Source organism: Castor canadensis, chromosome 8 (assembly GCF_047511655.1).
Source record: "Castor canadensis chromosome 8, mCasCan1.hap1v2, whole genome shotgun sequence".
NCBI lineage: Eukaryota > Metazoa > Chordata > Mammalia > Rodentia > Castoridae > Castor > Castor canadensis.
Window position 1 is genome coordinate 99,716,640 of NC_133393.1, and position 24,812 is coordinate 99,741,451.

Below are 24,812 nucleotides of genomic sequence, written 5' to 3' on the forward strand. Positions count from 1 at the left end.
TGAGGTAATATGGAGATCTTGTACATGAAGGGCCATATAATCTAGTGCAGATAGACAGGAATGTAAATGAACAACTAAACATAATTCAACTATTCCAGTTCAAGATGTCTAAGAAAATTCATTTTTGTTATCTTTTCCCATGATTCCACTGAAATGGCAGAAGAAATAGAAAAATAAGAATAAAGCCAAAGTACAATTAAAAACTCAAAAAGGTCAGGGCCATTTCATGCCATTGGGCAGAATGAAAAAATAAAACAACCCTCACCAACTTATTTGTGCTAGCTTTTTAAAAGGGTACCATCAATAGACCAGATATAGGGAGGAGTTTTTGGAAGACACAGGGCAGATGGAGTTGGGTGGATAGAAGAGTGCCTGTGACCCAGAAAAGGCAAAGTAGGTATCATTCAAGTGTGGATTTTCCTAGCTAAATAGAGAAAGAAGCCACAGACAAGAGACTCAAGACTTGCAAAGTAGAAATAAGTCCAAGAAAGAATCACTATGGCGATTATTAAAAGGCCTATGGAATCTACTGCTCAGTCTCCACTGAGAAATGCTGAGCCAGTATTTTGCAGTTTGGAGACACAGCAACAACTCTTAAAACAAATGGGGCATGGAAAATCCAGCTTGAATATTTTGGAGGTACTATAGTTTGAACTCAGGGCCTCTTGTTTGCTAGGGAGTGCCCTGCCACTTTAGCCATGTGCTCAGCCCCAAGTATGAATATGGATTCCAGGAAAAGAAATGCAATACATTAATGTATAACTGCTCTTAGGTTTAGAAGGCAAGTCCCCTCCTTGCTCACATTCTACTATTCATAGCGGTTAGGGTTTCTCTGGTGAGTAACTCCTTCACTACAGAGGGAGAAAACAGTTTCTCTTTTTTGTTGAAATACAGAAGATATATGAAAAATGTCCAGTATCTGTCTAATAGCAGTAAAAGAAGTTGAGAAAAATAGAGATGTGCACAGGAAAAGAAATAGAATTCTTTTATATGATAAAATTCTTTGATATGAATAAAGGATTGAAAGAGAAAATTAGGATAAGTAAAAAAGAAGTTTAGGAACATGTTTGTGAAATTTCTATGCAGAATTAACCAGAAAATTCTATAAGAGAGAGAAATTTACTAAGAGTCAGATCAAGCAGACTGCTCATTTGTCATACAGAACACTAAATAATGACACAACATGTACAGAGAGGTCAAGGAAAATAGTCAAGGTCTGAAAGCCCTATACTTAACAACTTAGAATTCAAGTTCTAAGACAAAAAAAGAGCATCCTCAAAGTTTATCACTTATTTCCTTACTGAAAAATTCATTTGGCTCAGAGTGTAGCTTAGTAGAGTGCTTGCCTAGTACTCTGGTTCAATCCTAAGCACTGAAAAAAATGTATTTGAGGCTCTATCATGGCAAAAAGAAAAACCAGTGGAGGCAGAAGGTTGAGTAACATGAAGTATATAAGGATAGAGGTGAAAAAAACAAAATAGTAAAGCTTAATGCATACTTTAGCAATAATTATTAAAATTAAAAAGATGCCATAAATCAATAGATATATAGATTATTCCACTTTATTCCAAGAAAACATGGAAGTAGGAGAACAAATAGAAAATTGGTAGATAATTTAAAATTCTTGACCTCGATGCAAAAATAACCTTTGAATGTATTTATAATAATTTTAAGGATAATATCAATAAAATCAAAATTAGAGATACAACTGTCATATTGTTAGGGAGGATATTAAGACAAATGTTGGGAATGGAAGGAGGAGAAACAATTAATGAGAAATGAAAAAAAAAATGCCAGTGCCAGAAATCAGACCAAATATTTCCAGTCACAATATTTGAGAATGGGTTAAATTTCTCTATGAAAACGTGAATATTATCAGATAAACATTTAAAAATGTCAGAGTCAAAATGATAAAAAAATTAAAAAATGAGACATAAGCAAATGCAAATAGAAAATCAGAGTAAGTGACATTAATGTCAAATGAGATATAATTTCAGGTTATAAAGAATTAAAACAGAAAAGTTCTCTGCTTTTAATGATAAAAGATACAAATTCATGAAGCAGATACAACTATAATGGGCTTTTATAGTTATGAGAAATAGCAATGAAATCTGTAAGCAAAACTTGTTAGAAATAGCAGGAAAATAAGTAAAGCTGGTAGATTTCTAGCATACCTCGTTGAGAAGTAGAACAAGGAAATAAAAAGAAAATAAATATTTCCGAGATCTACATTGAACTTTTCTATTCAAAAGATGGTAATGTATTTTTCAGATGGAAACTCTATGAAACCAGTTGTGTATTACACTATAAGATCTCAGTAATTTTTAAAAGTAGAACTTAGTGCACATTTTCCAAAATTAAAATCATTTAATAAAAATGATTAAAATAATTGTGTATTAGAAAAAAATAATTGTGTAAAATAACCTAGGTACTTTGGAGTGCAACCATTTTCTCTCTCTCTCTCTCTCTCTCTCTCTCTCTCTCTCTTTCTGTCTCTCTCTCACTCTGTCCTACCTGCGAAGATATGTGCTGCTTCACTATACCCTCCCCACCATGATGGACTAGAACCTCTGAAACTGTGAGCCAAAAAGAAGTACTTCTTTTCATAAGTTATTTTTCTCGCATATTTTGTCACAATTACACAAAAGTAGTACCAGAGAATGGGGTATTGCTACGACTATCTGACCATATGGTTCAAGAAGTGTTTGGAACTGATTTGTGGGAAGAATTTTGAAAATTTTGGAAATGCAGGCTGGAGAATCCCTAGAATTGTGTAAGCAGAGACTAATTTGTGATTCTAGTGGAATCTCACAAGACCAGAATGCCAACAGGAATGTGGACAGAAAAGACTGTTCATGAGGGTACAGATGAGAATGAGGACTCTATTGGGAACTGGTTTAGAGTATTACCTTGTGGTGAAGAAGTTGTGTACATTTTGTTCAAGCCTTAAGAGTTTGTGGGAGGCTGAATGTAAAGGTGAAAGAGTAATTGATCTGACAGAAGAAATTTCAAGGCAGCCCAGAATTCAGGCTATGGCCTGATTATTGCTGACTATTTTTAGCCAAGTGTGCAGTGAGAACAAGCAAAAAGCAGAGCAAGAGGTTTAAAAAACTTGCATATTGCTTAGAAGTGTGTGTAAAGCAAACTATGGCTACTGAAGAGATTAGGACTATTAAAACAAAGCCAAGTAATTTGCACTGGAACAATCTGAACAGTGCCTTGAGGGCATCTTAAATTGATCAGACTTACCACAGCAGCCCCAAGAGTGTAAAAGTATAAAACGTATTTGAAAAATTTTCCCTTGAGGAGAGCTGCAGAGTGCTTTGCTCATACAGATACAGAAAGGGAAGTGTTACCTGTGTTCACCCAGCCAGGTACTCAGAAGCCATTGCAGCCATGGTCCAAGGGGTCCTGGCTACTGCCCAAGCTGGTGGCAGTCCTTGGTGTTGTCCATGTGGTGTTGGTATTGCAGACATGCAGAATGCAAGAGTTGTGTGGTCAATGAATGCTTCCACCGAGTTTTCAAAGAAAGGCCTTAGAGACCAGGCAATATGTAGCAAGATCAAGATTCAAACAGGCAGCACCTGAGAGGGCTACTCGTGAAGCTATGAGAGTGAAGCAGAGTGAAGCCAGAGCAGCAATGGAGACCCCAGGAAGTTGGAGATGCCAAGAATATGTGTCATCTGCTGAGGAAAGCCACAGCCAGCAAGTAGAATCAGCTTAGGAGAGGCCAAGCGAGAATGGGAATGTTCACTTTGTGGCATTGCGTCTTGGATGTATGACTTTCTTTTTGATTTAACAAGGGATCATAGCTAAGACTTTGCCTTGAGTCTCAGAGGAGACTATGAACTTGGACTTTTGAATAATACTGGAATTGTTAAGACTTTGGGAACTCTTAGAGTTTGCCTGAATGCATTTGGCATAATAAGATGAACATGCAACTTTCAGAAGTCAGGCATCAAATGTTATGGTTTAAAGAGATGTGTTTGTGTGTCAAGTAGACAAGGGGTGGACTTGTGATGGGTAATTTTGAATGGCAACTTGATTGGATTGAGAAGTGGTGGGGAGATTAGTAAAGTATACTTCTGAGAATGTTTTCAGAGTGGATTAACCAAGGAGAAAAGACTCATCCTGAATGTGGGCTGTACCATCCCCACAGGCTAGGAGTCTCTGTTGGAAAAAAAGGGAAAAGGAGAAAGTCTGCGGGGCAAGGGTTCTCTTCTCTGCTCCTGACTGCCATGATGTGAACTGTTCTGCCACACCTTCCTGCCATGATGGACTGAAACTTGGGACCATATAAATGGTCTTAACAAGTATCTTATTAAGAAAATGAAGCTCAAGTATATTATTTATATAATTAAAATAGTAATAAGTTATAATTTAACCCTCCCCCCAATCAATTTATATATCTTTTCAACATTATTCTTTTCGCTGCTTCAGTCTCTTAAAGGACAGAGAACATAAGGCTTCATCAGGCAACTCATTCCTTTGATGGAAATTTTACAAAATCTTTGTTGTACTTTCTAGTAGTCAGTTCTGAATATTGTTCTGCAGTAAATCATAGAATCTTTCAATTCCATGTTAATATGTGCTATTTCAGGTTCATGAAGATCATGTTGGTGCTGACTTTCAGATTTCTGAGAGTTTGATGAAATGATTATAATAGAGTCTGAAAAAGAAGACGTTTTAATATTTCAGAAAATGAAAGTAAGTGGATAGTTCAAGCAGAACTGTTTCACACAAAGAGAGTAATAAACATAAAATGAGTTATCAGGGAAAGGAACTGGATAAAAAGATTCTAAATGGGATTGAGTCACTTAGATTTATTTTTCCAGGAGAGTAGCGGCTTAGTGGGAATGGAGAACAGTATGATTTAGGTCAATTGGCAGGATGGCACCTTTACGGTATATTTCACATCCAGGTCAAGCCCAGGGCATACTGGTCCCTTAGTAAACCTTGACAATATCCATGCCACAGGAGGTGATGAGGGAAATTAATAAGTTTAGGAAAATAAGTACATTTTAGAAATGTCAATGACAAGCGGCTTGAAGGGCATTTTTGAAGAAAGAACAAATAACCTTTTTTCTTAAATAAGATATCTTTTAAATTTAATTTTTCTCTACTTTTCCAGTCAGACAAGTTTATGAGTCGATGCTTACCAGATAAAACACACCTTTGGAGCAGTTGATCTACAGCAATTTATACCAGTAGAAAATTCACACCTGAGAATTTAAAAATCCATTGTTTTAAGAAGATATAAAGAAATTATAGTGGCATATTTTCTGTGGACCCAAACTTGCCTTGTCTAAAATCTATCCAGCTCAGTTAAATACAATTCAGTCCCTCCAGTTGCTTAGTCAAAAACTTAGGTGTTACCTCAACTTTTCTTTTTTCTCTTACACTTTGCCTTCAAAGTATGGACAAAATCTATTGGATCTGCCTTTTAAAGCAATCCCAAATCTGACCTCTGGGTACTACCTCAACTGCCATCACACCATTTGAGATCACTGTCACCTTTTCACTCTCATCTTCTTGTGGCATCAGCACAACAGCCAGAGTGAGGGCTTCTCTTCTTAGAGAAGAGAATGAAACAACTTCCACAGCATCTAGAGTCCCACATAACTGGTCCCTTGTTACCCTGTTCACTGGAGCCAACGAACTTGGGGAATCTTTGAATGTGCCCAGTTAGCTCAGGGTCTTTCCATTGTCTCTGCTTGAAATAGTTCTCCTGCAGGTAAACATACAGCTTCTCTCTGTCTCCCTTCAAGTTATTGCTCAAGTGTCACATTGCACTCATCCTCTCTAAAACAGCTACCCGTCCATCACTCTCCAATCTCGTTCACACTTTACTGTTCCACAGTTCCTATCATCTTCAAGTATACAACACAATTCGTTTTATTACTTTTTATTTTTCTGTCTCCCCCGACTAAAATGTAAGCTTTTGTTTGCTTGGCTTTGATCTACTTTGTTTAAGCTATATACTCTTAGAACAGTTTCTGGCACATAGAGGGTGCACAAAAAAATCACTTAGGAATAAATGTTGTTTATAAAGAGCATGAGTTCCCAAAAGATCTAAATAACATGCTTTCAAAGTCAATAATGTTGTTTCTTTGCTCTCATTTGCAGAAAAAATGGGTACATTATTTAATAGGATGTTACGATTTGTTAGGGTGCTCAAGATCATAAGTAATAGCTTCCTCACCCATTAATTAATACCCAAGGGGACATCACTAAATATTAAAGAATAAAGTTTTATTTGGTCACCATGTTTAAAAAAATCTTACTATATATTTTACAAATTTGTACATTTCTTCCCTTAAATCAGAAAATTAACTGAAATGAACTAATCTAGAAAAAACTCCATGATGGCATATACTATTCTTTTGAGTGTGTGTGGATAGCTAGCTAGCTAGCTAGAATATACATAGTATTATATACATACATTCTAAATTGCTTTTTTATTTTCAAATAAGTAGCACAGTTTTAAGTAGATGTGAAGATGGAAATGTAAAAGAATTTAGAATAAGGTTAAGGTCTTGGTTCTACTCTTTGGCATTGTCTGGACTACCTCTTGACTAATTCAATATTTGGATTCCCAAGTTTTTGAGGATCCAGTCCAGGGAACCCCATGTCCTGCAGAGGCAGAGTTGAGTCTCTTAGCAGGTTATCTGGAGCAAGCAAAGAGTGTCAGACCTAGTCATTTGGTAAGAATTCAGGCAGGCTTTATTTTTATTATTATTGTGCTGGGTGGGGGTATATTGTAGCATTTACAAAGGTTCTTATGATGTATCAAATATATTATACTAGAATTCACCCCTTCCATCACTCTCCTTTATCCCTCCATTCCTGGAAGAGTTTCAACAGACATCATTTTTGCATTTCTATACACGTGTACATAGTATTTGCACCATATTAACCCTCCTACATCCTTTCTCTGCCACCTCCCACCTCCCACTGGAACCAGCCCTCCCTACCCCTGAGCAGGACCTGTTCTGCCCTTCTGTTCTCTGATTTTGTAGAAGAAAAAAAATGACATTTTTTCTTGTTTAAGATAAAGGTAGCTACATAAGGAGTTTTCTTGTGACATTTCCATGTATAAATGTTTTATAAGGCAGGCTTTTTTTTTTCTTTATTTCTGGAGAAATATAGTGGAATTTTGGTTGGTTTCCAGAGTATTTGTGAAATACTTGCTTAATTTCTGATTATTATTTAAAATGTACAGATAGCAAATGACTTAATAACATCCATTGTTCATCCATCTTACCTCACTTCATCAGTTATGGCCCTATTGATTTTTTGAGTCTCATGCTCCAGGAAGCATGTCCCATTTCCTCCAAATATGGGTTAGGAGCCCTTCCTCTGAGTTTCCATGATATCTTGTGCATCCCACATCAGAGCATATGAGTTCTAATTGTTCTTTTGTCAACTCTGTTTGCAAAGGGTTGAAGTGAGGTGGCTATGAAGGCAGGATTGGGTGGGTATTGTTTCTGAATGCATTCTTAGTATCTAGCACATTCTGTAGTGGAATTGATCACTCAAAATATATGTTAAATATGTTAATAAATTAATGACTCCCTGTGGTTCTCGTAAGATTTGGGTAGAAAATAAAAAACAAAACAAACAAAAATTATATCCAGGTAATAGTTAGAAATGGGGCTATCAAAATATTAAATAACAAACTACTTAAAAGTCCAAAAGTAGCTTTTTCTGTCATTAGGACTAGAGTGTTATCTACCCCCACACCACTCTTGAAACCAATCCAAAAGGAATTTATTGTAAAAAGGAAATTTTTGATATGTAAGCTGCTGACCTTATGTTATTAGATACAAAACAGAATTAAAATGACTTGTTTTGGTGTTCCTTGGCTATCCCTACTGCCTATTGCTGATAAGAGACACGCGTCCTTTGTCATTGAGAGTTTGATCTCACCTACAGATATCCTTTTCTGAATGCCTTTATGTTGTTCTCTTCTTTCCCTCTTTTAGCTTAGTGCTTTTAGTTTCCAGTGGCTTAAATGAACTGTAAGGCAAAGGCAGAAAAAAAAAGAGGAAATGTGTCCCTTGTGTGCAATTGATTCTCAGAAGTTTGTTATTAAATCTTTAAATAATTGAATACAAGAGAAAACATGAAGCAACATTAAAAAACCAACCATATGTTGAAAATATAAATGGGAAGGAGGGACGTGTGTGGAGACGGCCCTAGAATTAAAACTCCTCTTCATTAACCTTGCCCCATGGTACCTGTGCTCATCATTTCTATGCATGACCAGCTTGCACAGTACTCTGGTGTGGGTGGGCTGAGCTTTGGGGAGGAGGGAAGGTCTTCATCTGAAGGTGATTTACCAAGAAGAAAGGTCAGTGAGTAAGGAGAAATGATGAGTGGGTCATCAAAGGATCTTTCAAACAAGCTGTTCTGTTTATTTTAATCATCTAGAATGTTCCCAAGGTAACCCACCTTCTTCCTTTCCATAGCACAGGGCCTTAATTGTAAGATGGAAAGTCAGCAGTGATAAGAATATAGAGAGATGTTGTAGGTGACTCCTGCATGTGGGCTTATTAACAAGTTATAAAACTGAATGTATAGTACAAGAAAGAGGAAAGCAGGAGAAAAATCAAGTTCCTAGCCATGAAAAGCATGCAGAACGACATGTAGCATGGGTTTTATGTTTCCCTCAAATTAACTGGTTAAAGTCCTAATTCCCTGTATCTCAAAATGTGACCTTTTTTGGAAACAAGGATGTTTGTTACAACTGTAATTAGTTAAGATGAGGTCATGTTGGAGTAGAGTGAGCCCCTCATCTAAGATGGATAAAAACAGAGGAAGAACACTTTGTGAACATAAAGAGAGAGATTGGAGTGATCCTCTTACAAGATAAGGAATGCCAGTAATTGCTAGTAAGTCACAAGAAAGTAGGAGAAAAACATGGAATAGGTCCTTCCTCACAGCCTTCAGAAGGAACAAACCTTGCAGACACCTTGACCTCGGACTTCTAACCTCTAGAACTGTAAGACAATAACTTTCTATTGTTTTAGGCATAGTTTTTGGTACTCTGTTATGGCAGACCTTCCAAATAAAGACAGTGAAGTCAGGAGGTTCCCCATCACGTTTTACCATCTTTAGAATTCATGTAGAAGCCCACCACATGACCTTGGCCCTGGTCAGTGTGCAAATGCTCCCTTATCACACCACTTTGCCAGTCAGCAAACACTTTCACACATGTGGCTATATATCAACCAGCAAACACATTTACCCCTCCTAATAACATTCAGCACACTGCCTGACATTTAGGGAAGGAAAAGAATATCAAAATGATGTTTGCTACTGAAAAGTTTCTGGCAGAGACCAGATGTCCCTGTGACTTGAATACACTGAGTAGATAGCACCCAAATGAGTGGTGTTGATGTTGGAGGAGATGTGGAAGAAGTAGTAATAGCATCAGCAACCTGTTATCGAGGTCTATGTGCTAAATATAATACCACCTGTGTATTATATTTAATAACAAGTCCAGGAGCTACACAGTATTATTCATAATCTACAGAAAAGGTAACCAGATTTAAAGTTTATAAGGAACTTGCCCAAGGTCACCCCATCCTGGTGATGGAGTCATGATTTGAACTCAGGTCTATCAAAACTAAATTGGTTTAGAAGAAGTAAAGTTTTGTGCTATATTGTTGTGTCTACTATGGCCGATTAACTCCAAATTCTCCAATAATAGTTGCTTTAGGATTCAATTTTGGACATAATGAATTATTTTGAGATCATTAGATCAAAATGATTAGATCATTAGATGATGCTGCTATTTTATTTTTACCTTTAACAATTATCACCATGAAGTTTGGAATTAATTCTCAGTTAAAAATTACTGTTTAATTTCTTCCACTCCGCAGTTATATATTGCTTACCACAATGACTGCAAGTTCCCTTGAGATCAGAAATTAGGCCACATACATTATCAGCTTAATAAGTACATTTCTAGGAAAAAGTAGTGTTAGGTTTGACATTCTTGATTCCTCCTTTCCATACCTCCTGAAAAAGAAAACATGCTCTTGAAGTCATTCCTTACTTGTTTTATTCTCTATACCTTGTACACAATATTTCAGCAATCCTCTTGGTTGTACCTTAAAAGTACAGCCGAAATCACTGCCTTCGCAATCACCTCCCTATATCCAAATCATCATCAGTTCTTGTTGAAATCATTGCAAAATCCTCCTAACTTGTTTCCCTGCTTTCGTATCTCCCCCTCTGTTATCACCCCTCCAGATGAGGATTATTATTATTATTTTAAATGCAGGTCTTATTTCTCTTCTCTACAATGCCTTCCAATACCTTCTCACCCTATCTAGAGCAATATCCAGTGCCACTTCCTGGTGCTCTGCCATCACTCAGATTATTTCTCTAACCACTCTGACCTTTGCTAAATGGGCTTCTGCCTCACCAACCTCCTTCTTGTTCTTGGAAGGCACTGAGCACTTTCCCTTGTTGGGGTCTTTGTACTTAATTGTCCTTTCTCTATGAACGTTGCTTCCCAGAAATTTCATGGCTTTGTGCCTTGCTTCCTTCAGGGATCTGTCAAAATGACACTGGATCAAAGGATCCTTCCCTGCCCATCTTAATTATACTCATCAAAATTGTACTCTATTTCCAATGTTATTTCATTTAGCTTTCTATCACTTATTGCTTGTCTGCCCCACTAGCATGTATGCTTCATGAGAGTAAAGGGTTTGTTTTGTGCACTTCATTTTTTTTTAAACATCAATGCTTACTACCTTGCCTGGCACATGGGAGGCATTCAATATGTGTTTTTGTTTATTTGTTTGTTTTTGGTGATGGGGATTGAACCCAAGGCCTTGTGATTGGTAGGCAAGCACTCTGCATTATATTCCGAGTCCTTTAACCCATATCTGTTGAGTGAATGAGTGAATGAAGAAAGTTCAGTAGTTACAGAACTATTGGGCTTACCTCTGTGAATGTTAGATATAAACATTGGTTTATGTTTGAGCAGCATTCCAAAACCATTTTAATATACAGTAACTCATAACTTTTCACAAGATCCACAAGAATTTGTAGGACACAAGTTCACTCTAAAGAAAGGGGGTTATACATAGCTGAAATGACTTGTCTTACGTCATAAAGTTAATAAGTCAATGTCAGGGCTGAGTACAACATCTGCTCTTTCGTTTAATAGGAGGATCTTTTCATGAAGCAATGATACCCTTGTGAGTCTTGATACATTTGGATAGTGATTTCTCTATCGTGATGCATGCTGCTTGTTTAATATGTCATCTTTTTTAGTGTAAGAGTTTAGGAACTGACTGTGGGTTGAAAGAGCAGCTCACTTTGAGGATTTGCTTGGGATACAAGTTTCAAGTAGAGTGCTCTTCAGTACTGAATGAAAGGTTTGTGTTTTTTGCTGATAATGCCGTAGAAGATGTTGGGACTATTCTCAGAGACATCTGATCTTAGAGAAATCTGGGTGACTTTGAATATCACTGAGCCTGCCAATTGTGATGGAATCATTTGAATCCTCTCAAAAGTAGACTCTTTTTGACCAACACATAAAGTCTTTGGGAGAAATAAAAAATAAAAAACTTTCTCTCTTAGTTATTCTAAAGGATATAGGAGATAAATAAAATGATAAGAAATAAAGTTCCTTTTAGGCAGCTTCCAAGGAGCCACCAAAAAGATAGGTTGCAGAAAGGGGATCCAGCAGTTAGAAGAAAAGTTCAACCCATTGTGAGGATAGAGGAAGGATGCTAATGCATTTTCATTTTCAGTTATCCACTGGGCACATTTTCCATACCCCATCAGTGATAAGTTACAGGTGCATACCACAATAGGGAAAGACAAGAGAAAGAGGAGATACAGACACAGCCTTGTTACTGGGTCCCAGTGGAGATTATCTTCTCTTGATGTTTGTGGGTTTGTCATGTGTATTGATATTAAATTCTTCTTGCTTGCTCCCCAGTCTTAGTTAGCTAATAAACATGCATTAAGCAGGGTCAGTTCATAGAAGTTATGGAGGAGACACAATATGCTTGAGTTGTATACTGCTCTGAGAGGCTTACAATTGGTAGTGAGATGAGATCTTTCCAAACAGATTATAAAAGTTTGCAATATATATTGAAATATGTTCCTCAGGAAATTTCTTTGAGACAGGCTCTTGCTATGTAACCCAGACTGGCCTCTCTCATGATCCTCCTGTTCTGAGTACTGGAATTATAAATGTATGTCATCACACCCAGCACTCTAGGACTTCTTTTGAAACTCTAGCACTTGGATACCCTCATGGACAAGCCCTAGAAGTTCATAAGGTATCCTTTCCACACCTGATTCAGCCTCTATACATTCCAGGGGTGAGAAGCTAGAATTCATTCAACATCTACCCTATAATGAATATTCATTGAGCATCTGCTATTTGCCCAACACAAAGCTGGCCACAGAAGCATTGCATAGGCAGGCCCTTCTGCAGAGCCAGCAAGTTCCCTCAGGTTTCCTCTGCCCTGTTTTCCATGTTTGCTTGTCTCTGGGAACTCTGCCTTTCTGCCTTTTAGTAACCACCAGAGACCAATCGCCAGATCCCATGGAACAACATTTCACGTGCCTAGAGGTATAACAGGTTGACAATCAGCCTGTGAGCTGAGAATCAGACCTGTCCAGTACCCTGAGTACAATAAAGAAATTTATTACTATTTCCTATTTCTTCTACAGGAAAAAAAAGAACTATAGCCTGTATTTTGACATTTTAGGAAGACTTACTGGAGTTACGCCACATCAAATGAGCTGACGTTATGACATGCTGACACTAATGCTCAACAAAGCACATTTATTGCAGAATTTAGAGGCTACTCACATACCTCCAGAGGCTTTTTTATTACCCTTATTTCTTCTTGGGCTTTCCTATCTTCAGGTTTTCAAGAAAGAAGACTCTTTAGTTTTATGCCTGAGAATTCAGCTGACATCCGGCATCTTGTGCATATCCTCTTATCTCAGTTCACCAACGTGCCTAATAAATCATACATGGGTTTGTAATTATTTCAGTAGCTTCCTCTGAAGGGTAATTCAAAGTATTCTCATTTTAGAACCTAATATTCAGGACACTTTGAGGAAAGCAGAATTTATCCTTAGAAATTCAACAGTATTTTGCTTGGCTGAGGCATCCCTAAAGCCTATTTCTGTTACAGAGAATGATCAGCTATTGTTGAAGTGCCTAGTGTCAGCCATTGCTGAACATCTACTTTGTGTTCATCTCTGTGGAAGAATTCAGTTCAGTCCAATAATACTTTGATGAGCCCAGCCATGTGAACAACCCTAAGGCAGTTGCTGTGGGGCACATATAGATGAACTTACAGTCTACCGAGAGGACAGAGGACATACACACAAAGAACTATACAAAGTCAGTGCCGTCACAAAGATATAAACCAAGTTCTGGAAGGGTTCTGCTAGATTGTAAGCTACATAAAAGCCCAGTTTTACAAGGTACTGTATCACTAGTGCCTTCCTCATCACCAGGCATATTGTTGCTTCTCAATAAGTACTTCTTGACTGACTGAATGAAGATTCTATTCAGGTATTAAGGTGAAAGATCAAGGTTAGACAAAGCTCTAATGCACAGTTTGAGTTGACTCAAACGATGAGGAGAGTTTTCAACAACTGGTGAGGTAGCAGAAGGGTGTTCCAGGTGGAGGACAAGGTATTTGTTTAGTCATGCAGGCTGGAGAGCCTGTGGAATGTCTCTGGCAGAGTTTGATCGTAGCGCACGATGTACATGGGAGTAATGAAGAGAAAAGCTTATAATGTTTTTTGGAGCTAAATTACTCTGATCTTACATTCCAAGTTGGGGATTTAAATTTAATTTATAGGCATTGGAGAAACATTAAAGCATTTTGAAAAAAAAAACTTGACATTTTCTGAACCATGACTTAGGAACACCAATATGGTAGTCATGTACAGAATGTGGTTGCCAATCTTAGATGCACATCAAGGTTAATTGGTAATCTTTTCAATAATACGGATTTCTATATCCAACCCAAGTCCTAATGAATCCGGATATCTATTGTCTGCATTTATACCACATTCTCAGGGTAACAGCCAATCTTGCAGTTGATAGAATTCCAGTTTAAATGTAGCTAGTGTCAGTTTTTCTGGGAACAGGGGATGGGAAAGGGGATGGCGGAATACAATAGTATACTAATATGGGTTATCTGCAAGAAAAAGTTCAACGAGAGAAGGAGAGAGAGAATTGTGATGTCAGAGTCCACAGAATCCTGTACCAGAAGGATGATTATCAAACTTGAGTTAAGAGTTAAGGAAATAATTCTTGAGGGAGAATCAGAGTCTATGGGGTTTGCAGATGAATGTCTGGCAACAGGAGCAGGGTTGTAATGAGTAAGCAGAGGTGTGAGGCACAGCTGCCAAGAGTATGGTACACCATCCTCCTGTCTCCACCTGCCAGGCCAGGACTTCCCAGAAAGTAATTGTGTGCATTCATTTGTATATGGCACTTGAGTGGAGATTTGGGGCAATAATTCACATGTACTCAGATAAAGTATCAGTAAGAGAAGGTAAGGGTTCTCTATCCATTGTTTTTTTTTTTTTCTTAACTAGAGAAGCCCACAATAAAAGCAATGCATGAATACAGTCTTATTTTCAAAGCAATTCAAGAACTGCAGAATTCAAAGCACAGCTGTTCTGAAGTCATAGCATAATTTCTATGTAATAAAAGAAATATGAGTGGAAAAATAAAAGGTTTCCAAGATTTATTAACTCTTTGAATACTACTCTAAGTAGTATGTTTAAAAGTCTATTGTAGGAAAAGGTAAGAAAGTTGGTGGAGTGTTACACCTGAAATTTTAAAATTTTTATTTCATCTAAAAAACAAAGATTTATTTAGGCACTAATGGTCAAGTAGTTCAGTTTAACAAAGAGAAGCTTGAGTAATATAAACTAGTGGAAAGAGAAATCCACATGGAATAAAAAGAACTGAATGATATAAGTAACAATCACACTCACAGCAAAGATTCATACTTCATTCAGTGGTGAGTGAGTACCAGCTACTGTGGAAATGCTTTACAGCATCATTTCATGTGATTCGTATGGAACCTGTGAAGTTCATATGCTTACCATCTCCATTTCACAGAGGGAAATTTGCTTCAGGGTAATAGATAACTATCTTATGTTCAAACAGGTCCTAAACGGTGAGTGGTAGCACACTTGAATCTAAATGCATGTCCCTACCCAATATTTCCTGACTTTACCAGCAACCAGCAGAGTTACCTTGCTCTGGATAATCACTCGTTGAGTCCTCCTAACAACCCCCAGAGTCAGATACTATTATGAGTTTATTCCCATTTTATGCTAGTCTATAGATGGGGTCATTGAGACACAGGAAACTTGATTAATGTCCTCCCAAATACAGAAGCTATAATTGGAACTAGATATGCTAACTAAAGTCTGCTACCTAGTCTACTGATATATACAACAACAAAGGGTATTTTCTAGAGGTTGACACTGGGTTCTCTTCTCATTTCTGCCCTGGTCAGTGTTTTCACTAATGTTGATATCACAATGCTGTATAGAATTATAGCAATTAAATTATATATATATAACTTGGTCCTAGTCTTTGCTCTTTCACAGTCACTTCTGGTACCAGATGTGTGAGGTTTTGTTACCCACACAACAGCAGAACAATTCTCCAGCAGCTTCCCCAGTGGACACAAGCTGAATATCCTCTGACTCATTTCAATTCTGATGTTTACTAGGAGATACCATCAGATCCTGCTGGTTAAGAGCTCAGTCCTGCAAAGTCCAATAGTACTTTGAGTGCCAGTGTAACCTGTGCTTCTAACCAAGTGGATATAATTCATGATTCCCAAGAGCTCCTCCTTGGGTTTGATTAACTTACTATAGCAGTTCATTGCTGAACTCAGAGAAACAATTATGTTTACAGGTTTCTGATAAAGAACATTACAAAGGATAGAGATGAACAAGTAGTTGTAAGAAATGTATAGGAAGGGCATGGAATTTACATGCCTTCCCTGAGCCTTCTACCCTCCAGGTACCTCTACATGTTGCTATATAGAAATTCCTCCAAACCTTGTCCTTTTGGGTTTTTATGGAAACATCATTATGTAGGCATAATTGATTGAATCATTGACTATTTGTCATGAACTTAACCTTTAGTCCTTCTCCTCCTTTTGGAGGTGGCTGGGTGGACTAAAAGTCCTATTTCCCTAATCATGCCTTGGTCTTTTCAGGGAGTGATCTCTGTTCTGAAACTATAGAAGAGGTCCACAGTCCCAGTCATCAGTCTCATTTGCATCCAAAGTCACCCTTATCACTTTAGAGATTCTAAGGGTTTGAGGAGCTTGTTCCCAAAATGGGGACAAATATAAAAGTGGATTTCTCAATGTCACACATTGTGAAAGTGATTTGGAACTCAGGTTAAAGTCTAAGGGGGAAAGATGGCAGAACTGAAGGATATGTGAGGCAAATCAAGATGCTCAGATGCCCAGTGACATAAAGTGGAGCAAGAAAGAGATGGTGATCTCTTTTGGTAGGTGATAATCAAGGAAGCAGTTGTCAGTTTCCCCAACTTCCAACCCCTCAACAACAAAATAAATAAGCCTAATAACAACTTAGGCTAGAAAAAGACCCCCCCTGTTTGGGGCTGATCAGAAGGAATCTGGATAGCTGCATTTTGGTCTTAGCATTGGTGTGTAGCATGCTAGAAAGGTGAAGAGCCTTATAAGTGGTGTTAATGACAACTTCTGGGTGCTAGCTATGTCCTAGGGATTGTACTATAATTTTGTTTATTTTTAATTTTCTTAAGTGGGAACAGGGTTTGAACTCAGGACTTTGCTCTTGCAAAGCAGGCTCTCTACTGCTTGAGCTACACCTCCAGTCCATTTTTCTCTGATTATTTGGGAGACTGGGTCTTGCAAACTATTTGCCTGGCCTGGCCTCAAACCAAGATCCTCCCTATCTGAATCTCCCAAGTAGCTAAGACTATAGGCATGAGCCACAGGTGCCCAGCTTTTATTATGTGTTTTAAATGTAAAATTTCCTTTACAATCTAATATATAAAATTTTAATGCATATATTATACTCTCTAGTTCCTGATGAATAAACTGCCAAATTAAATGATTTTCCAATGTTTCCTAGGATGGTAGAGGTAACAAGATAAGTACCTTCATCTGGTTATTATGGTGGTGGAGTTCAGAATAGGTAGAGATGTAGGCTCAAACCAAGGCTAGATGAACAGGCTGAAAATTAGTCATTCCATGCTATTTTGTGGTTGCAATGACAGATTGTAGTCAGTGACATTTAAAGTGGATTTCAAAATGAAAAATTTCTAATTCTACTGTTAACAAAAGGTTTTGACATACCATAGGTCTTCAGAATAGAGTTTATGAAGATATTTCTGTGGCACCATAAATAACCAGATCCTAGTGAGTTTAAGGGTAGCCAGCTCTGAGTATGAGTAGAAACGATGTATGTGAAGACAAATATTCCAGGCCAATACAATTATCACTGAAAGTAGAGTTCTAGGAAGTAAGACAGAAAATTTGAGAGATAAAGTTGAGAAAAAATGTTCAGAAAACAGTAATCTCTGGAGTTTTCACTACTTAGGTAAAAATGATTCTCTGAAGTGAAGTCCTAAGAAGACCTGTTGTCTGAAAGAACAGGAGTAGAAGTGGACTCTTTTTTTATGTAAAAGACTGATACAGCTTTCGACAAAACACGATGGCATGAACATGTCTGACGGCCACCTCAGATATGAACACCTCTGGTGGTATTCCTTGAGAGTCAAGGAAATTTTCTCTCACAAGCTCCAGCTGACATAGCCTGAGGAAACTTTTTTGTGGGCTGGACTTGAGTTATGTGTTCATTTGGACACTGAGATTAACTCAAAATGGAGCCACATTCCCAGAAAGTCAAGTTGGAGAGTAAGGGGTTTCTTACCAAAAGAGCTGGGAGGATAGAACAGCAGACCATGGAGAGCACAGTTAGAGTTAAGAAGACACAGGTGTCCCTTATCAGTAATATTACTTAGAAACTTCTACTTAATTGGCTTATATAAATAACACCAAAGAGAAATATGAGTTGCAAGATTTGCAACAGTACAGATAAACATATTTTAAGAGATTAGTAAGGGGATATGTACATGAAAAATGACAGACAATCCTGCCAAGGTATGCAATTTTAAAATGTAGTAGCAATATAAGATAGATTCTATAATTGGTCCTTCTGTATAATAAAAATTGGTGGAAACATAATGGATTATTCAGTAAATAGTTTGGGGACAATTCAGTAAGTGTTGTCCAATTGTGAGGAGAAAAATAATAGATCTATTTCCTATTGTATACAAAATAATTCAAAATCATATTTTTACTTAATAAAATATAGAAATTTTAAAAAATAGGAATGAGAGTAGATTAAAAAAGAAAATCTCACAGCCAAAAGTAATTTTAAATAAGCACTGAAAAATCAAAATTTAGAATGAAAGATACTATAAGTCAAACATCAAGAGGAAGCTGGAATAAAATATATACAACTCCAAATACTATTCTTAATGTATTACATGGCAATCTGAAAATTGCAAATAATCAAAAATTTTAAGATGCAAAGTGTAAGAATGGGTAATTTATAAAGATAGTATAAATTTCAATCATAATGAAAAAACATGAATAAAAAATTATGATGGTAAAAGATAGAGGAAATTTTCTGACAGTACTGGAAGAAGTGAACTTTGGTATAATTTTGAAGGGATAATTTGTTAATATCTCTGAACATTTAAAATGTACTTGTCTTTTGATGTAGCAAGAATCCATATGTGTGTGTGAGGGTTTAGAAAGTGTTTGGATAATTAACTGGTAGAGCCAACACTTAATATATAATATTATAATGTAAATGTCCTCTAATAGGGAATCGATAAAAAAGTTACTGTTTCTTTATATTATAGACTACTATGAAGCTTTCAAAAGTAATAAAATAGATTTAGGGACTAGTGCAAAAAGTTATTAGTGATACATTTTTCAGAGACAGAATAATTTGCAAAGTATGTATTGTATGATCCAATGCTGATTTAAAAATAGAAAACATGTATGTATCTACACATGTATTTCCATGCACATATTATAACATCTCATTAAATGCCCAGGAAGCTTTAATAGTGTTTTCTGCTACAGAATAAGAATAGAGCATGATTTTATTTTATTTTTCAATGTGTAAATAAATATTTTTTGAGAAAAATTTAAGCCAGTGGTTTTTCTTATTTTAAAAGTTTCATAAGTATAATTCATCTTTATTTGATTGATTTTTTCATTTTTGTGGTAAGAAATGTACATGTATATAACATTTTCACATGTATTAAAAATATAAGGATATGTGCTTTGAGGAGATAGCAGAAGTAAAGGGTTTGAGGCAAAAAGTTTATCAGAACATAGAATTCCTTTTTAAAAAAATCTCAGTGGAGTGGTGGAAATATTCAGCTGCATAGGCAGAAAGGAATTCACAGAACCATTATATTCTAACCTGTGCTATCCCCTAGAGACTGTCAAGTAAATGTCTGATAGAGCTACTTGTATGAGAAGTTACACAACATCAGTATTCATTAAGATGGGTCAGCTAGTACAAAGTGAGCTCATTTTACCAATATAAATTTGAGGGGATCGAATGAAGGGAAATCAAAGTTGAGGGAAAATCCAAAGTGTGACCTTGAGCCATCGCCTAAGGGTATAGTCTTGTTTTATCAATGTCAAGGAAAGCAGATAACTTTTAAGTTATCTTGGAGCATTAGTGCATGCAAATTACCTTACAGTTCTCTGCCCGATGAGAAATCAAACTAATACATATCTGTCCAGTTCATACAGAAACGTAATTTCTCACTTCACACTAGTGACAGAGGGGCCCAATGGGGGTTATAAAACTTTGAGTTTAGAACGCATTCAAAAGGAAATGACAAAAAAGCATCAACCACAATAAATGCAAAGATTGTGCTAATTGTCTTGGACAGAGTTTCTTCAGAATATGTTACTTAAAGATGCCAAGTTGTCATAGATGTATTATTCAGAGCAGAAAGGGAATAGAGTGTGGTGAATGACACCTCATTTCTGCCCCATCAAGTACTTCAGCTTCCCTCTATGCTGTGGTTGGTAGTGGTAATAATAACTTTTCCCTAAATGGCTGGCAAAGCAGGTAAGGGAAAATAAGATAATTATTGGATTGTCTATCTGGAATTATCCTAGATTCTTCTCATTCATGTGAACCCATGTCAGTGGCCCACTTAAATCTCCTGCATTCCTTCCCTTTTTATTGCTTTTTTTTCTTTCTTCTCCTCCCTTTCTTCCTTCCCTCCTTTCCTTACTTTTTCATTCTTTCTTTTTGTAAACTTTTTTAAAAAAATGTGATAAAGTAGCCAGTATTTGTGTCTTTATTTTAGAGGACTGCCCTCAGACAACCATTGAGCTCTTTGCTTATGTGATCTGATGGCCAAGAGTGCCTAGAAAATTCCAAATGTCTTCCAGTGGCCCTAATTTAGTGGAAGCTAGGATATAAAACCCCACCTCTTTTATTTCTGTGAGGATAAAGTTGAGACATAACTCATGCCCTACAAATTTCCTGAACACTGTGAACAACTTTGAGATTCTACCCTCATTTTCCTTCTTCCCCTTCATTGTTCTATGCCCCTATTTCACTCCCATGGTTTTCCTAAGGAACTTTCTTAATGAATAACTGGGAACAAATTTTTATCCTGGGGTTGCTTCTCTTAAAACACAATATCTTCTATCAAAGAAGTTAAATGGGCAAATATCTGATGAAATATAACTAAACTATTTCTAAATATGTCATTCATCAAAAATTCCTTTGTCAGTGAATATATCCAGATTTGTAGCTTAGAAACATACTCATGATAACTATAGACAAAATTGAGAATTTCTGTGACAAGTAATATTATTATGAATCTACCAGGATGGATCTCAATAATGAAAACCCCTCTCTCACCTCATCTCCCACATTAAATTAGCAGAAGCCCAATTCTCCAAATTATATTCTTTCCCCATGCATTTGACTTTTATATATACAAATACAGGATTTTAATAGTGATATACCCATGAACTCAACTTGAAGTCATGATCATTATTCCAGTATCTTTTACTGTAGCCATTTTTGGTACTGTACAGTAGTAATTGAATTGCAAAAACAAGAACAAAAAGTCTTTGTACATTGACAAGAGTTTTAGGAATCTGTAGCATAGTTTATTTCAAGAGAGAGGAAGAAAGTTTATCCTTTCTAACTAAGTAATAAAGCTAGTGACTTTCTAGGTAATTCTGCATGGACAATTTGAGCATTTTGATTGACCAAGATGTCTTTTCCTATATTGTTGAATGCATCATTCACAAAAAGAGTATATTTAATCCTGACATCTGATAGATACATTTTTCCAGAGTCAGATTTGACAGTTCTGTGACAATACCCTCCAAATAAAGGCATTCTATCTAAATACAGTGTCACACTTGGAGGCTCATTTAATTACTCTGATATTTGGAACATTAATTGCTAGTTCACTTGTGGAGTCCTTCTAGACAGGCACTTATGTGATTATGTTTTCTATTCAAATACAAACGGAGAAAGCCTTGGGACTCCTGAGAAAGTAGCCACTGGGTACTAGTGTGCCTGAATTTAGATACAAAATACCAGTGAAAATGTGTCCACTCTACCATTTTATGACTGCTTAGTCTCTCTTTCTACAGAATGACCTGCTTCTTTCTTCACCTAACAAACTGATACCCATCCATTAACATCCAGATCAAAGGCCTTCTCCTCTCTGATGCTTTCTTTGATTATTTTGATAAAGCAGGCTTTGGTGACCTCTAGTCCTCTTATTATATTCCATATAATACCCTTATTATAAATAAGCTCCAATATATGCAATTAAATATTGAACAAATTTGTTTACCAATCATAATTTATAATCTTTGAAACCAAAGGCTGGTGATTGTGTTGTATATCCCCTAGGCTTGAGTACAGTGACTAACATAAGGAATGCACTTAGAAAATGCTTATTAAGGGATGAGTAACTAGGAAAATAAACATACACCTGATCAAACTATTGAGCTATTAATGGAAGTGGAAAAAAAGAGATGAGTGCATGTGCAGAGAGTTAGAAGAATTAAATCTTTAAGGCCGGGGTGATTAGATAGTTAGCAGAAGGTTGGACTTAAATTAGTCTCCAACATATGAGTTAGGTTTTGCTAGTCCAGTGATCAATAATATTATCAATAAAAGTGCTTTCAGAAGCATAGAATGTGCTTCAAATACTTTATTAATACTTATTATGATACAAGTATACTGAACTACTTATAACTGAAACTCCAGAAGACAGAAAAAGGAAGATTACTGAAATAAATTAAAATTTGGGTGAAAGTAGAATTTACCTAAATACCTTCTTAATATTAATAAGCTTAAATACTAATTAATATTTTCAGGAGGACAAGGTAATTATTTGATTTTCCAAGTTTTGAATGTAAAACTGTTTAATCCCTTTAGGGAATAACTTTAATTTATGTGGTTATAATATGGGACACTTGATATCTTCAAATGATACATACTTATCATCTCTTCAGGTTTATTCATTTGCAAAATAATGTATCTTCATTTCTAAAACTCAGCATTATCTTTAGGAAAGAAAGAAGCATAACTTAGAACAATGCCTTTTTTTTGTAATTGATATCTCTAATTGCACACTTAGAAAAAATGTCAGAAATAGATATAAACTTAGACATGAAAGCTAAGTTCAGCATAGAGCAATTGTCCAGTTAATTTATTATTTTTCTCTAAGATTAGCCCCCAAATCTCATAGCTGCTGGATTGGGTTAGCAGCTATTTTATTAATTCTTTCATGTTCATATTCTGTTGTATATGTGACACATTTGCTGTGTGGTTGGGTTTGGAGCAAGACTGCTCTGACCAAATGCAGTTGGTGTGTCATAACTGAAAATCTTAGAGGATCACACACTCCCAAGTTAATCTTTAAATATAAGTTTATGTAGAGTTCCTCTGGCTTCAGGTTGATAATTTATCTCTGGTCTTCATGATGAAGAAGAACTTCTGCCACATTAAAATAATTCTACTGATGAAAAGTTTACTAGTGAACCTTATAATTAAAGTAAGTCCCCCATTACCTGGGCAGAAACTGGATTGGCTTATCAAATTTCTGCCTTTTGGTGTACAGTATGAAGGGCCATTAGGAAAATATACCTGGCATCTTACCATGTTACCTAAATTTTACTAAGCAGTTCCAGGGAAAAATGAAGGACATTTAAAAACTTAGAACCTTTACTATGATATGTACTTTACCATAGGTATGGCTGTTACTCAAGGGAAAGGCAAATCAATCATTTTGGCCTGGCTACAGTGAGAAGATACATCAAAAAGATTATCTTTGAACACTGCCACTCTACTACTCGAGTCATATTTTGTTACAAAGATACTAATTATTACTCATTAACTGTGCTCCAAGTGCTGTATTAAGCACTTGACATAGATTAGCTCATTTAATATTCTATGACTTTGAGAGGTAGATCCAAAATAGAAACCTCATTTTATTAGCCACATATCAGAGAAAAAGCATTTTATTCTCTCATGGTGCTGGGGAAAGAACCCAGGACCTCACACATACCAGGCAAGTATGTGTGCTACACCCCCAGCCTAGAATTCTCATTTTATAGACCAACAAACTCAGGCTTAAATGGCTTCTCCAAGGTCACAAAGATGGTAAGTGGGGAAATTGGGACATGGTCACAGGCAATTTGGTTCTAAGAATTGTGCTCTTTTGTAATTTGCATTTATTTACTCTTTAAGAACATTATCAACCTCAGCCATTCTAATTTAAAGTTAAATTGCTAGGTAATAGCATAGTGGAATATTTGGTTGGGCCAACTGGAGTTCAGAGATGAGTCCTGGATATATCTTAGTCAAGCTCAAGAGAACTGAATTTATCACACAGAGGGACGATTTAAGAGTTTCCAGTGGTTGGCTTATTCTTTTCTGTCACTAGGATGAGCAGTGTGAGTAATAATGTGGGCATTAAGGTCATTCAGTCCTAGGCATAAACTGAGATCCACCACTTACTAGCTTTGTAACCTTGGCCAGTTTATTAATCTTCAGTTTCCCCAAACTGTAAAAGGAAGATACTAGTTCTGTTTCATCAGGTTGTCATGACTTAACTCATACAAAATGTTTTCTATGGGGCTAGAGTCACAGTCAACCTCTAATTAGTGGTGATCATGGGACACAATGTTTTGTTATTCTAGTGCCTAGAAAATCATGTGACTAATCGGTAGGTAGTTTTATGAACACCAAATCTGATAAAGAGAATTGCTATTTTTATGGAATATTTCATTTAAGCTTAGAAAAGTATTCTTCCTCTATTATGGTGTCTATATATTAGGTTCTCATGTCTTTCATAATCAGTTTTTCTCCCTTCAAAAGTTTTGGATAAACACAAACATATTCCTAAATTTAACTGTAGTTTTAGAAAATATTTCCTCACGAAGGGAATGCTGTATATCCTCAATTCATAGAAACCATCTCTAATAAAATATATTAAAGAATAATTTTAGAAAAAATTTGATTTAGTAAGTATATACTGTTGTTTTAAAACTATAAAAACTGTCTCACATATTTATTTTTGCTGCCATTTGTTATTTTTTTTCTTAAAGTACGAATCATGATCTTCATGTTCAGAATCTAAAATTTCATCTCAATCATTTTTTGTCATGAGCAGTCAGGTATGGTGACACATTGTTTTT